Below are 12,188 nucleotides of genomic sequence, written 5' to 3'. Positions count from 1 at the left end.
ACTAATATTTTTCTTTTGTTGACTTTTTTCATGTGGTGCGTTGAATGACATAGAATAGTCATTTTCGTTTTTATTATTATTACTTTTTTAAAGTTTGGAAACACTGGTAATTTTGTTGTTATCAAAAAAAGTCATCAAGATAAATTGTTCATATTTTTGTGCACTATAAAGAGCACTATATGAAAATTTCAAATCTTAAAGAAGTGGCCTTGAAAATTTTGAAAATGCTCCAAATTATTGCATTTTTATTTAAAATAGCTGGCTAACGAAATCGTCCTTTCTTTTCATATCTTTATAAAGTGTGTCAAAGGGAAATTCAATAAAATAATTACTTCAAATGTTACTGTGTTTACAGACTACAACGACAACGACGATAATGACAAGGCCGACAGACAGACGTCATCGTAATACCGGTTTCTTTGGGAATTAGGGATTCTCGAAAAGTTAAAATTTTAAGAAATCCGCGATACTCAGTTTTCCCATAAAACAATACCTTCTTATTATGATGAGAATGTGATAATTCAGTATTTTTTGTGCGATTAAAGATTTGGTTAAAAATGTATCTCTGGTTAAAAATTTTCATGAAATGAATTTTTTTATTCAATTCAGCTTTTGTTGTTTTAGAATAATCATATTTTTTAGTTTTTGGTTGAAAATTTATCTACTTATTTAAAAGTTTAACCATTTTGTTAAAATGTTATATTTTTGGATGAAAAAGTAACTATTTGATTGCAAATTCGTTAATTTTTTAAAACTGAAAATTAAACTTTTTCATTATCAGTGTAAACGGTTTTGTTAAAAATTTGGCTTTTCAATGAAAGATTTGCATTTGACACCAAATAGTTTAACTTTTAACCAAATAGTTAAATTTTCAACGTAAAAATATTAATTTTAAACTGAATCCCCAAATTCTCAAACAAAAAAGATTAATCTTTAACCAAAAAGAGTTGCATTAAAAAAAAAAAGAATTCTCAATGAAAACGTAGTGGTGGATATCTTAAAACAAAAAGAAAAGATTTTCAACAAAATATTTAAATTTTTTACCAGAGTTGAATTTTCGAACCTGCATGTAAATTTTCAACAAAGTAGTTGATATTTTAACCTGCGAATATGAATTTTAGATAGAAAATGTAATATTTGATATTTCAGCGAATGCAGATGCTGCCAAGAGATGCTTTGTAAAATAAGGAAACGAATTTTCAATCATAAAGATTAATTTTCTGTAAGTAATTCGAATTCAAACTAAAAGTAGCAAAGTTAATTTTTTACACGGACGATTAATTTATTTCCGAAAAAAAAGAATTTAAAAAAAAATAGTAAATTTTTTAACCAAAGAGATTAATTTTTAACTAAAATTATGAATTTTCCAACTAGAAAGACGAATTTTAAACAAATAAAGAATTGCCAGTTAGGAAATAAAAAAATTTGTCCCGCTTCTTAAACTTTTAAGTCAAAAGACTATTTTTCTGTAAAACAGTTATAACACCTTGACCCTCCATTTACCACCATCAACTAAATTTTCTACAACACCTTCGCCCCACATGATAATTTTTCAAATAGTTATTTGCTGAAAGTGTTATTTTGAATACAATATTTCATTAATTTCAATGTAATTTGAAATATAATAATTATTATTTTAATTTTAAACAAAATATTTATGTTTTTCATAAACTTTAATGTGATAAGTTCAGGGGAAAGTGGGAGACTTAACTAAGCCCGATAATCGAAAATTGGCAGAAATTTGCCTTACAAAGAAGTCTACTGATTTGGTATAAATCGGAATAATAAAAAAGTTATTACTAAAAATTTTATGACATTGATCGCATGAACTGACGTTGGGGAGACTTAACCAAAATTTTCAGGGAAGAGTTTACCGAGTGGCAACGAGCAAAATTGTGATTAAAAAATGCAAAGTTCATTATTTAAAGAATATGATTATCATCAACGTGAGCTACAAAATCATAGGAAATGCTATTCATCAATATTAGATGTAAATTAATCTTTAATGAAACAAAAAAAGCTCATTTGGAATAAAATAGTTCATTTTCTACCTAAAAATAAAGAATTCGTTGAAATCCTATTATAAAAGATTAATTACAGTTTCAGATACAGAACTCATCCCTTGATGTCTTGTATTATTTTATACTCATATTTTGCGACATTCATTAAATATGTATAACATAGAAAAGATAGACTGTTCATTTATTCTTTTTCATAAAAAACATAAATAGGCGCGCGCCGTGGCGCGCGCAAGACTACTAGTAATAATTGATATTAAAAGAGTACTAAATTGTTAACGAAGGCATATGTACCAATCGTACCCAATGCTTGCTTTTCCAATGTGAAATTTAAAAACTGATTAATCACAAATTTAATGTCCGTAAAAATTTAATAATTAAAAAGAAAGCATTAACAACTTTAAATTTGAAATTAAACATTAAAAAGTTAGAAATGTTTCTGGTTACGGATTTAAAAATTGAAAAACATCTAAACAAATATGTGAGAATTTAAACTTTTGGAACTAAGCAACCTTTGATACAAGGTTTAAAGAATTAAACTATTTCAGAATTTCGCAATGAAAACTATAATTTTAAATTAAAATCATAGAAATTTTCAAGTTGATAAAACTGAGTAAGGGGTATCATAGCATGCAGTATTAAACGAAAATGACAATTAAAGAATTTTTAATATTGTAAACCTCTAAAGTTTAATCATACTAAAAACGTTAAAAATCAGAATGATGATTTATAGTTGAAATACTTAAAAATAATTAAAATTATATTATTATATAAATTATTATATAAAGCGAGTCATAAATCAAGTTAAATTAAAGAGATAAGACTGCTAAGATTCATGTTTGCTTAAAAGATTTTCAGATTCAACCGAAGAAGCTCAGACTAGTCGTTCTAAAGATATTGGTGAGAACTTTCTAACTTTTTCGCTTAAGAAATCAATTGGTAGCAAATTAAAATATTTAACTTGAGTTTGCATTAATTTAAAAATACCAATAATATTGATTCTCAAACGTAACTTTTGTTCTGAAATTTTTACCTGATAACATAAGGGCTTTTGGTTTTTAACGTTGATTAAAAATTTTTTTGCAACGGCTTACTGTAGTATATAGTGCTATTTACTCAGTGGTGTAGTCGAGCCACTTTGCTGTCACACGAAAATTTTTTCCAATTTTCGGGATCTATGACCTACCCCTTGTCCCGATAGTAATGTAGCCTTTGGATGAAGACGGATTTTACGTTTATAAATTCTTTTAAATAAAATTATTGTAGATAAACTATTGAATTCAATACGAAACACTTTAATTCCTAAAATTCCAATCCAAAATGTATTGCATTTTCAACAAAATAGTTGAACCTTCAACGAAAAAAGATTTTCTATCAGAAGATTTGAATTTTCAAGACAAAAAGATAAATTAAGAAAAATTTTAACCAAACAGTTTCATTAGCAACCTAATAGATGAAGTTGCCAGTAATAGAGACGAGTTTTCCAAAAAACAGTTTGAGATTTAACTGAATGGTAACAACTAATTTTTTCGAAGTTTGAATGTTCGACCAAAAATTTAATTTTTAAACATTTTCAACAAAATTGTATTTTCAATTAAATGGTCGAAATCTCAAACAAGAAGATTAAAATTTAAGAAAATAGTTGAATTTTCAAGACAAAAAGACACACTTTTTTGAAAGACAGTAGAATTTTCATTAAGAAAAGTTAATTTTTAGCTAAGAAAGATGACTTTTCTACCACTAATGATCAATTTTCAACAGAAAAGTAAAGTTTTTAAGCTAAAAAATTTAATGTTTTAAAAACAGAGAAGCTTTTAAACCGGCAAAGATGGATTTCTCACAGAAAAGCTAATTTTCAATCTAAAAAAAAAAGAATTTTTAAGAAGATAGTTGACTTCTTTACTAAAAAGTTGACCTCTCAACAAACTAGAATATTTCTACCCAAAGTCGAATTTTTAACAAAATACATGAATTTCTACCGAATACTTGAATTTATAACTTATACAATATACAGTATACAGTTTCAACCAAAAGTGGAATAGTTAAATTTTCAGATAAAAGCTCTGATAGAAAAATATAAATATAATAGTAATATATAAGTTTCATTTGGTTGAATGTTTGAAAATAACTTGATCAAGAAGAATTTTTGACAAAAAATACGAATTTCCAGCTTATTTAATACATATCATAAAGTTTTAACCAAACATTAAATCGTTAAATTTTCAGATGAAAAAAAATAATTTTAACTTAAAAAAATGATTTAAAAATAATAATTGTCAACAAACTTAATAGATTTCCAACAAAAAATATCAATTTTGAATAAAATACATGCATTTTCAAGAAAATTATTTCATTTCAAAGTCTAAAAGACGAATTATCTACAAAAAAGTTTAATTTCTAACCAGGAATATGATTTTTCAACTAGAAAGAATACATTTTTAAGCAAAAATGGAATAGTTTAATTTTCAGTTTTAAGAATTTATTTTTAAACAACTTTCATCAAAATAGTTCAATTTTCAACCATAGTGATGAAACTTCAGCTTAAAACATGAATTTTTAAGAAAATAGTTGAACTTCTGATCAAAAAAATAACTTTTTAAAAGTACAGTTGCATTTTCCCCAAAATAATTAAATTTCAAACAAATAATAGAATTTTTAACCAAAAGGGATGCATTCTGAACAAAAATTAGTTCTTAGCCCTCCGCCATCCTTCAAACTGGTAATGTAGTTTCTGGTAAGTACCACCAAGTCACTTTTTCTTTTAGTACTGCTCCACTGTTATTACTACATATACTCTTAAGATTAAAACATCAAATAACTAAAATAACGATAATAACCTGATAAATATATCGTCTAATTCAATATAGAGTCCCTCTAGGGAGTCTTGGCAGCGACCTGTAAGTAGAATTTAACATTTTCCAACGGGAATTCAAATTCGAACTAATACCTAATTACCATTTACAGAGTTTTTAATGGAACCAATCACATGTCAACCCATGTTATCTAGCTTTTACTAGAGGGAATTTAGTCAACTGTAGAAAACTAGTTCACCAAGTCTGAGGGTCTATTAGTAAATTGTGCAAAACACGATAAACTAAAACAATTTCAATTTAGTGATTTCAAAAATTGGGTAAAATACTAATCTAATTTAATCGATATTGAAGTCTTTATAAAGTTATCACAACCTTTTATCGCAATTACTAAACTTCAACTTTATGCAAACTTCGTAGCTCAAAATGCTCTCAAAATGGGGGAAGTAAGCTCATTTTGCATGCATAAAAATTGAAGAATAACAGGAAAATTAATTTTGTTAAATAAATTAAAATACGTATTACGTTGAAATTAATTAAAAATATTTGAATTTTCAACCAAAAAAGGATAAATTTCTTTACCCAAAAAATTTGTTTAACAAAAAGTTTAGTTTTGAAGCCAAAGAGTAGTATTTGTTTAGAATTTTGCTGAATTTTCAATCAAAGAAATGAAAGAATAAAGATGAATTTTTATACAAAAAATATTATACTTCAACTAGAAACAATTTAATTTCAATCATAAACAGATGTATTTTCAACAAAATAGTTACATTTTGAAGCCAAGAGAGACAACTTTTCTACCAATAAAGATGAATTTTCAAACGTTAAGGACCGATTTTCTACCCAAGAAAACGAATGTTCAACAAAATTGTTAAATTCTCAACAAAGAAGATGAATTTTAAATAAAATAGTTAAATTAACAATAAATAATAAAATTTTCAACAGAATAGTTGAACTTCATCAAATACTTGAATTTTAATTTGAAATCTGCTTGAAATTTCAACCAAATTGTCAAATTTTCATACAAAAAATAATGAGCTTCAAGAAATAACAGTTGCATTTTCAAAAAACAATTCAACAATATAATTGAATTATTTACATTATAGTCGAATTTTCTAACAAAACAGATCAAATTTTTAACCAAAAACAGTTACATTGAAAACAAAACCAAGTCGTTGGATTTTCAAGCGGCAAGTGATTAGTTATTCAGAAGACCTTTGCATTTTGTAAACAAAAAAATAAATTTTCAATGAAAAAAGATGCATTTTAAACAAAATAATTCAAATTTCAAAAAGGTAGTAGAATTTTTAATAAATAAAGATTATTTTTTACCCAAAAAGATCAATGTTTTATCCAGCAGAACGAATTTTCTATTCAAAAAGACGAATGTTTAAAATATTGAATTTTTGATTAATAGACATGACTTTTTAATAAAATACTTGGATTTTTAACAATATGATTCGATTTTTCACAAAATAGTTGTTTTTGATCAAACAGCAAAATTTTAAACCTACGTGAATTTCCAACCAAATTGTCGAATTTTTAAATAACTAGTTGAACTTTAAAGATGCATTTTTAACCACAATTATAATTTTCAACCATAAAAGGTGAGTTTTTACTTAAATACATTAATTTTCAACTAGAAACAATTCATTTTTAATGAATAATATACATTTTGTTTCTTCAACCCGTAAGATAAATTTTCTAAAAATGGAACAGTTACATTTTTAATCAAGGACCCAAATTATGATTTTTGAACAGCGAAATCAATGTTTTTTTCTTACAATAAAATTTGTCAACCAAATGAAGTTGATTCTTCTTGTTGGGTTCTATTCATTCATTTCGCATTTAAGCGAAAACCCGAGCAAAAGTGTTGAAAGCGTATGTTTCTTAAAAACAGATAAAAAAGGAATATATTAAAATTTATCACCAGGAAACGTGATAAATGGTATCTAGGTTGACAAAGTTACTTTCGCTGCCCCCACCCCTCCATGTTTTCATACCGCAAGGCCTCCAATTGTTCATTATCAATAATCAGCCTAAAAAAATTTCTTTCATGTATACAATTCCTGAAAATAAAACCAAAAATCTAACGAACAAATTGGGACAGCCACCATAAAATGTGCCTACTGCAATTTGAAAAAGATCCTCTTTAGAAATAAAAGAAAAGCATTCCTAAAAAAGAAACAAAAATGGTACTTAATAAGAAGAGGAAATAGAAATGAGGGCAACCAGCCAAATTCATTTATAAATAATATTCACTGACGTTTCGGTACTCATGCAGTACCCATATCAAGATAAAAAAATTTTAGCAGGAAGGAACAACAACGAAGCAACGATGCTCTCTCTATCTTTCTCTCAAAGGAATAGCATCGTTTCGTTGCTATTCCTACCTGTTTGGATTTTTCTTACCTTGATAAGAGTGCTGTATGAGTACCAAAACGTTAGTGAATATTATTTACAAATATTTTTTTATTGTGATTTAATATTAATAAAAATAAAAAAGATGAAAGAAATAATAAAAGAGAAGGAAGAGGAATTGGTTAATTGTCTTGTTATTTTTCATTCTTCTTTTTTAATTTGGTCGACATTTTTTTTTCTTTTTTAGAAATTTTGTTTAAAGGGAATCTTTATTCAAATTACAATAGGAACATTTTATGGTGGTTGTTCAAATTTAAAAGTTGGATTCTTGATTTTATTTTCAGGAATTCTATACATAACTTGATTGTTGGAAATTTAATGGGATTTTAAATTTGACTTTAATTTTAATAAAAAAGAGGAAATAGAAATGAGAGAACAATCATCCGAATTTATTTGTAAATAATATTCACTAACGTTTCGGTACTCATACAGCACCCATATCAAGATAAGAAAAATTTTAGCAGGTAGGAACAACAACGAAACAACGATACTGTTGCTGTTTCTACCTGCTCAGATTTTTCTTACCTTAAAAAGGGTGCTGTATCAATACCGAAACGATAGAGATTATTATTTGCAAATGTTTTTTCATTGTGATTTGATAATAATAAAAACAAAAAAATGAAAGAAATAAAAAAAGGAAGGAAGAGAAATTGTTTAATTGCCTTCTTATTTTTCTTTTTTATTTTTGTCGAAAATTTTTTTTTTCTCTTTTAGGCAATTTTTTCTTTGAAAGAGGATCTTTATTCAAATTACAATAGGAACATTTTATGGTAGTTGTCCAAATTTCGCCGTTGGATTCTTGATTTTATTTTCAGGAATTCTATACATAACTTGATTATTGGACATATAATAGGATGTGAAATTTGATTTTAATCTAATTTAAAATTTCTTATATTTTAACGTTTGTATAAATAAAAATAAACTCTTCTGCAAAAATGAATATGAATTTTCCTCACAGTATCCGAGAATAAAAAGTTTGAACCTTTGTAACAAGAGACGTGGAAAAGGGCAATTAAACTTTAGGAAGTAATTTTCCCCTTTCCTGGAATTTACATCGTTTCGCCGGAGAAGTAAGTTCGAGCACCCGACTCTGTTGTAGAGAGTGAGTAATTTTACCCTGTGGTATTGCACAAACTCCGCACTGCTGGCAAGCCAGACATTGCTTGCATTAGACCAACCAGCCTTGCGGGGAATGTCGGCTATTTGGCCCCAATCCAAATCTCTTCCGGTCTGCCCACTGGCCATGCCACCCACAAGTTGCGTTTCCTGCCTTTCTAATTTTCCTTTTCTGAAAAGATCTAACTTTTGCATTTTTTATCAACATAATCTGCTGTTTGCAAAACTATTTTGAAATGAAAAAAAGTTGTAATAAATGTACCGAGTTAATAGTTTCATTACTCTCGAATAAATACTACAAGAAAAATTTCGTTATTTTTAAGTGAAAGGAAAGTGAATTTAATTTTACAAACTTTTATTAAAAAATAATTTAAAATGCGCAGTCAAAAAAATCCAGAGGGACCGTATTGTTTGGGACACAGGAACCTCTTGTCCCGCGGTAATGGTTCTCCGAAATTTTTTTAACAGATATTGTGTAGAATGATCCTAAAATCACAAACCTTCTAAAAAAGATGTTTTTTTTTAAATTTGTTTTTTATTAAATCTTTTGCCAGCCTTATTTTTTTCGGAAAAAAACTACAGAAAAGCATACTACAAAAATCGATTTGTATGCGTTATTTATAGATATTTTGCAAGTTCGTTTTGAAAGTTATTTAGAATGAGATACTATGCACAAAATGAATTGTTGCACATTTTTGCATCTGACTCACAGTTTATGTAAAAAAACATAAGCAAGTTTTGCAAATTTTTTTAACCCGATTGTAGTCGGCAATTATCGGAATTTTCACATCTTATTCTCCAGTTTTTTAAAACCTTATTTTGATTTTCTTTTAATAATATAACGAATCAAATCCATATTATCATAATTCAATTTATTAATATTTCAAAAAACTCTTATTTTTATCAACCAGTTCCAATGCTTTGAAAATGGGAAAGTCTTTGGGACAGTTTCTTTCTTCGCCCGACCTGTCAACGGCATTGCTAGAAGATTAGTGCCGGTTGAGCGGGCGGTTTCTTATCTCGCGCGACCTTCCTATTATTTGAAGGGTAAACCCGGTTAAGAAAAATCAAAATTTTGTAAATTATTATTAAATTGAATTTTAATTGGCTGCATTAAGTTCATTATGTTATTACGAGAAAAAAAAAAGATTGAAAAAAGTGGCTAATATTTAAATCCCAGTTGATCTATACCCGTGCAGTAATCGCCAAGTTACTTCCCGGTTCCAGGCAATCATTAAAATTAAATTTATGAAAATGCCTAAAATAAAAATTACTCTAAAAGTCCAGAGGCATCAAGCAATCAGCAGTATCCTATACATACGCGGCGAAGTTACAAGTGAAAACTTCTATCACTTAAAAATAATGTTTTCACATTAAGATTGCACGGGACTTCTAACCTCAAATTGAAAACAAATTTTCTTTAAATTATAAAGTGTAAATATGTTGTTAATTTATGTAATGATGTTTAAAACTTAAAATTATGAAATAAATATAACGGACGCAAATTAAAAAATTGTTGTGTATAGATTTTGATGATGCAGATGATGAAGAAGAATCAGGACCCGGCGAGGTAATGAATGACATAACACAATTTGGAAATTCGAATCAAATTGAAGAAATTGTTTCATATTTCTAGCCTTTGTACTCGTAAGTTCAGCTGTCAGCTTCATTCAAAATAAAAAATATCTTTGCCTTATATTCACTTTTAATTAAGAAAACAAAGAATGGCAAGAAATCGATTATAAACTAGGGCCAGGCCTGGGCTAAGCATGGGCCAAGCTGGGTGAACAAGCCTGCCCCTGGCCAGATTTAGCATTTCATACGAGCTCGACCCAGGGTAGATCAGCAGGTCAGGGCCTAGTTTTGCCAAGCCTGGGTCCTACTTGGGCCATGCCAACATTACTGGACGGGTAAAGATTTCCTTTCTTTTAAATCATTTTTTTATTCCTTGCCAAAATTATGTGGGACGGGAAAATTATTCTTAAACAAATTTTTGCTCTCTATGGATTCTAAAAGTAAATAAGAAAACAAGATGTGGAAAGTTTAATAAATGTCGGCTACAATCGGGTTCATAGAAACTTTGTTGCAAGACTTAATAGTGTTTTTTTATATAAATGATGGTTTACATGTAAAAATGTATAAAAGAAATTTAATGCGTGTTATCGCAATGTGAATAATTTTGAAGACGAACCTACAAATTATCCATAAACAAAGAATAAAAATCGAATTTAGAAATATATTTTTTTTGCGTTTCTTTCCGAAACTAGCAGATAGACAAAAAACTGCATAGGATACAACTGTCGGATTTTAATAACAACTAATAGTTTTGACAAAAACTTGGTTAAAATGTCGAGAATTTTAGAATAGACAGTATCATGGATCAAAAAATGATTAATTAACAATATCAGAGAACGGCCAAGAATTTGCGAAAGCACCTCATACCGTTGGATTCAGGAGACCATTCTGCATAATATCCACTCAAAAGTCAGACATTTGTGCTTTTTGTAGAGTCTATTATAATTTTAATTTATTGATAAATTTTTGAAAACACTACTGTAAAAATTTAACACGCCACTATAGTGACAGAGTGATGAAACGCCGTTTTCTTCGAATTCGAATATAGTTAATGGAAAAAAGTTTGTGGCTTGGCATTCGAAAATATAACTGTCAAATGGGGCTTGTCTTTTTTTCAAAAATGAAATACCATTAAATAGAACATTTTAATTTGTAATGCATACGTAAATGCCAAGACATTCAATTTCAGTCATTTTTAAAAATTATCGAAATAGAAGAAAACATTCCATTATCGTGATCCAAAAAAAAAGAAATTTCCTCATTTTTCATTGCTCAATCTTTTATAATACAAAAACATTAGTTTATGATAGCCTATTTTATGTTTGGATGCACATCTGCATGCGAACACCTTAAATCTGAGTCATCTTCGAAGAAAATTTGACAATTGTTGAGGCATGATAAATCCTGTGCAAAAAATGGTGTTCGCTAATAATATATAAAGAACCTTAATGTGCACTAAAATATCCTGACCAAGTTTCAAGGACGGGAGACTCGGAACAAAATCCCGGATGTATACGCCATGTTTCGGATCAAGCGTGGGTTGAAAAAGCGCCTTCAGTATAATTAAAGTGTAAATTAGATGTCTCTTAAGTTCATAGGTGTCACTCGATGAGAAATTTTGTTTGCAACACCCTTCTCGAAAGTGAGGACTTCCATGCCTCTAAATGATATGCAAAGTGCTTAAATCCAACAGACTGTGCAAGAATAATAATGGCGCATGCGCACTTCAAAACACATCAATTTTGTAAATCGGCGCGCAATTTAGAGATCAGTAAATTTGCAGACGGACATTAAAAATATTTTTTTAAAAATCTTCTGAAAATATTATACACAAGGTTGGTAGAAAACCAATTATATTTGCTTATTTTTATTTATTATATATTTGCTTATTTGCTAATTAATTATAAGTATTTGCCTTTTAACTCTTCGCATTCGTCTATGTCTTCGCAATCGTCTACGTCTTCGCACTCGCTTTTCACACGCTTCGTACTAGCTTTTCACTCGCTTTACAGTTACTTCGCACTCGCTTCGCACTGACAAAGATCTATTCAATGAAATAAAATTTCAATGGGTTAAATTTCGCCGAAGAAATAATTTGTTCTGCATGTTCTGTATAAGGAAAAAGCATCATGTAGAAGAGAAGGGGATGAAGTTCCTTAACAATGTATTATGTATTTTGTGAATAGTCCCTAATGATATACATTCGCCAATCTATTATTCAACCGGACGGTTGGTGCAACCAATTTCG

This window comes from Belonocnema kinseyi, chromosome 5 (genome assembly GCF_010883055.1).
Source record: "Belonocnema kinseyi isolate 2016_QV_RU_SX_M_011 chromosome 5, B_treatae_v1, whole genome shotgun sequence".
Classification (NCBI taxonomy): Eukaryota; Metazoa; Arthropoda; class Insecta; order Hymenoptera; family Cynipidae; genus Belonocnema; species Belonocnema kinseyi.
Note: the sequence above shows the minus strand (reverse complement) of the source record.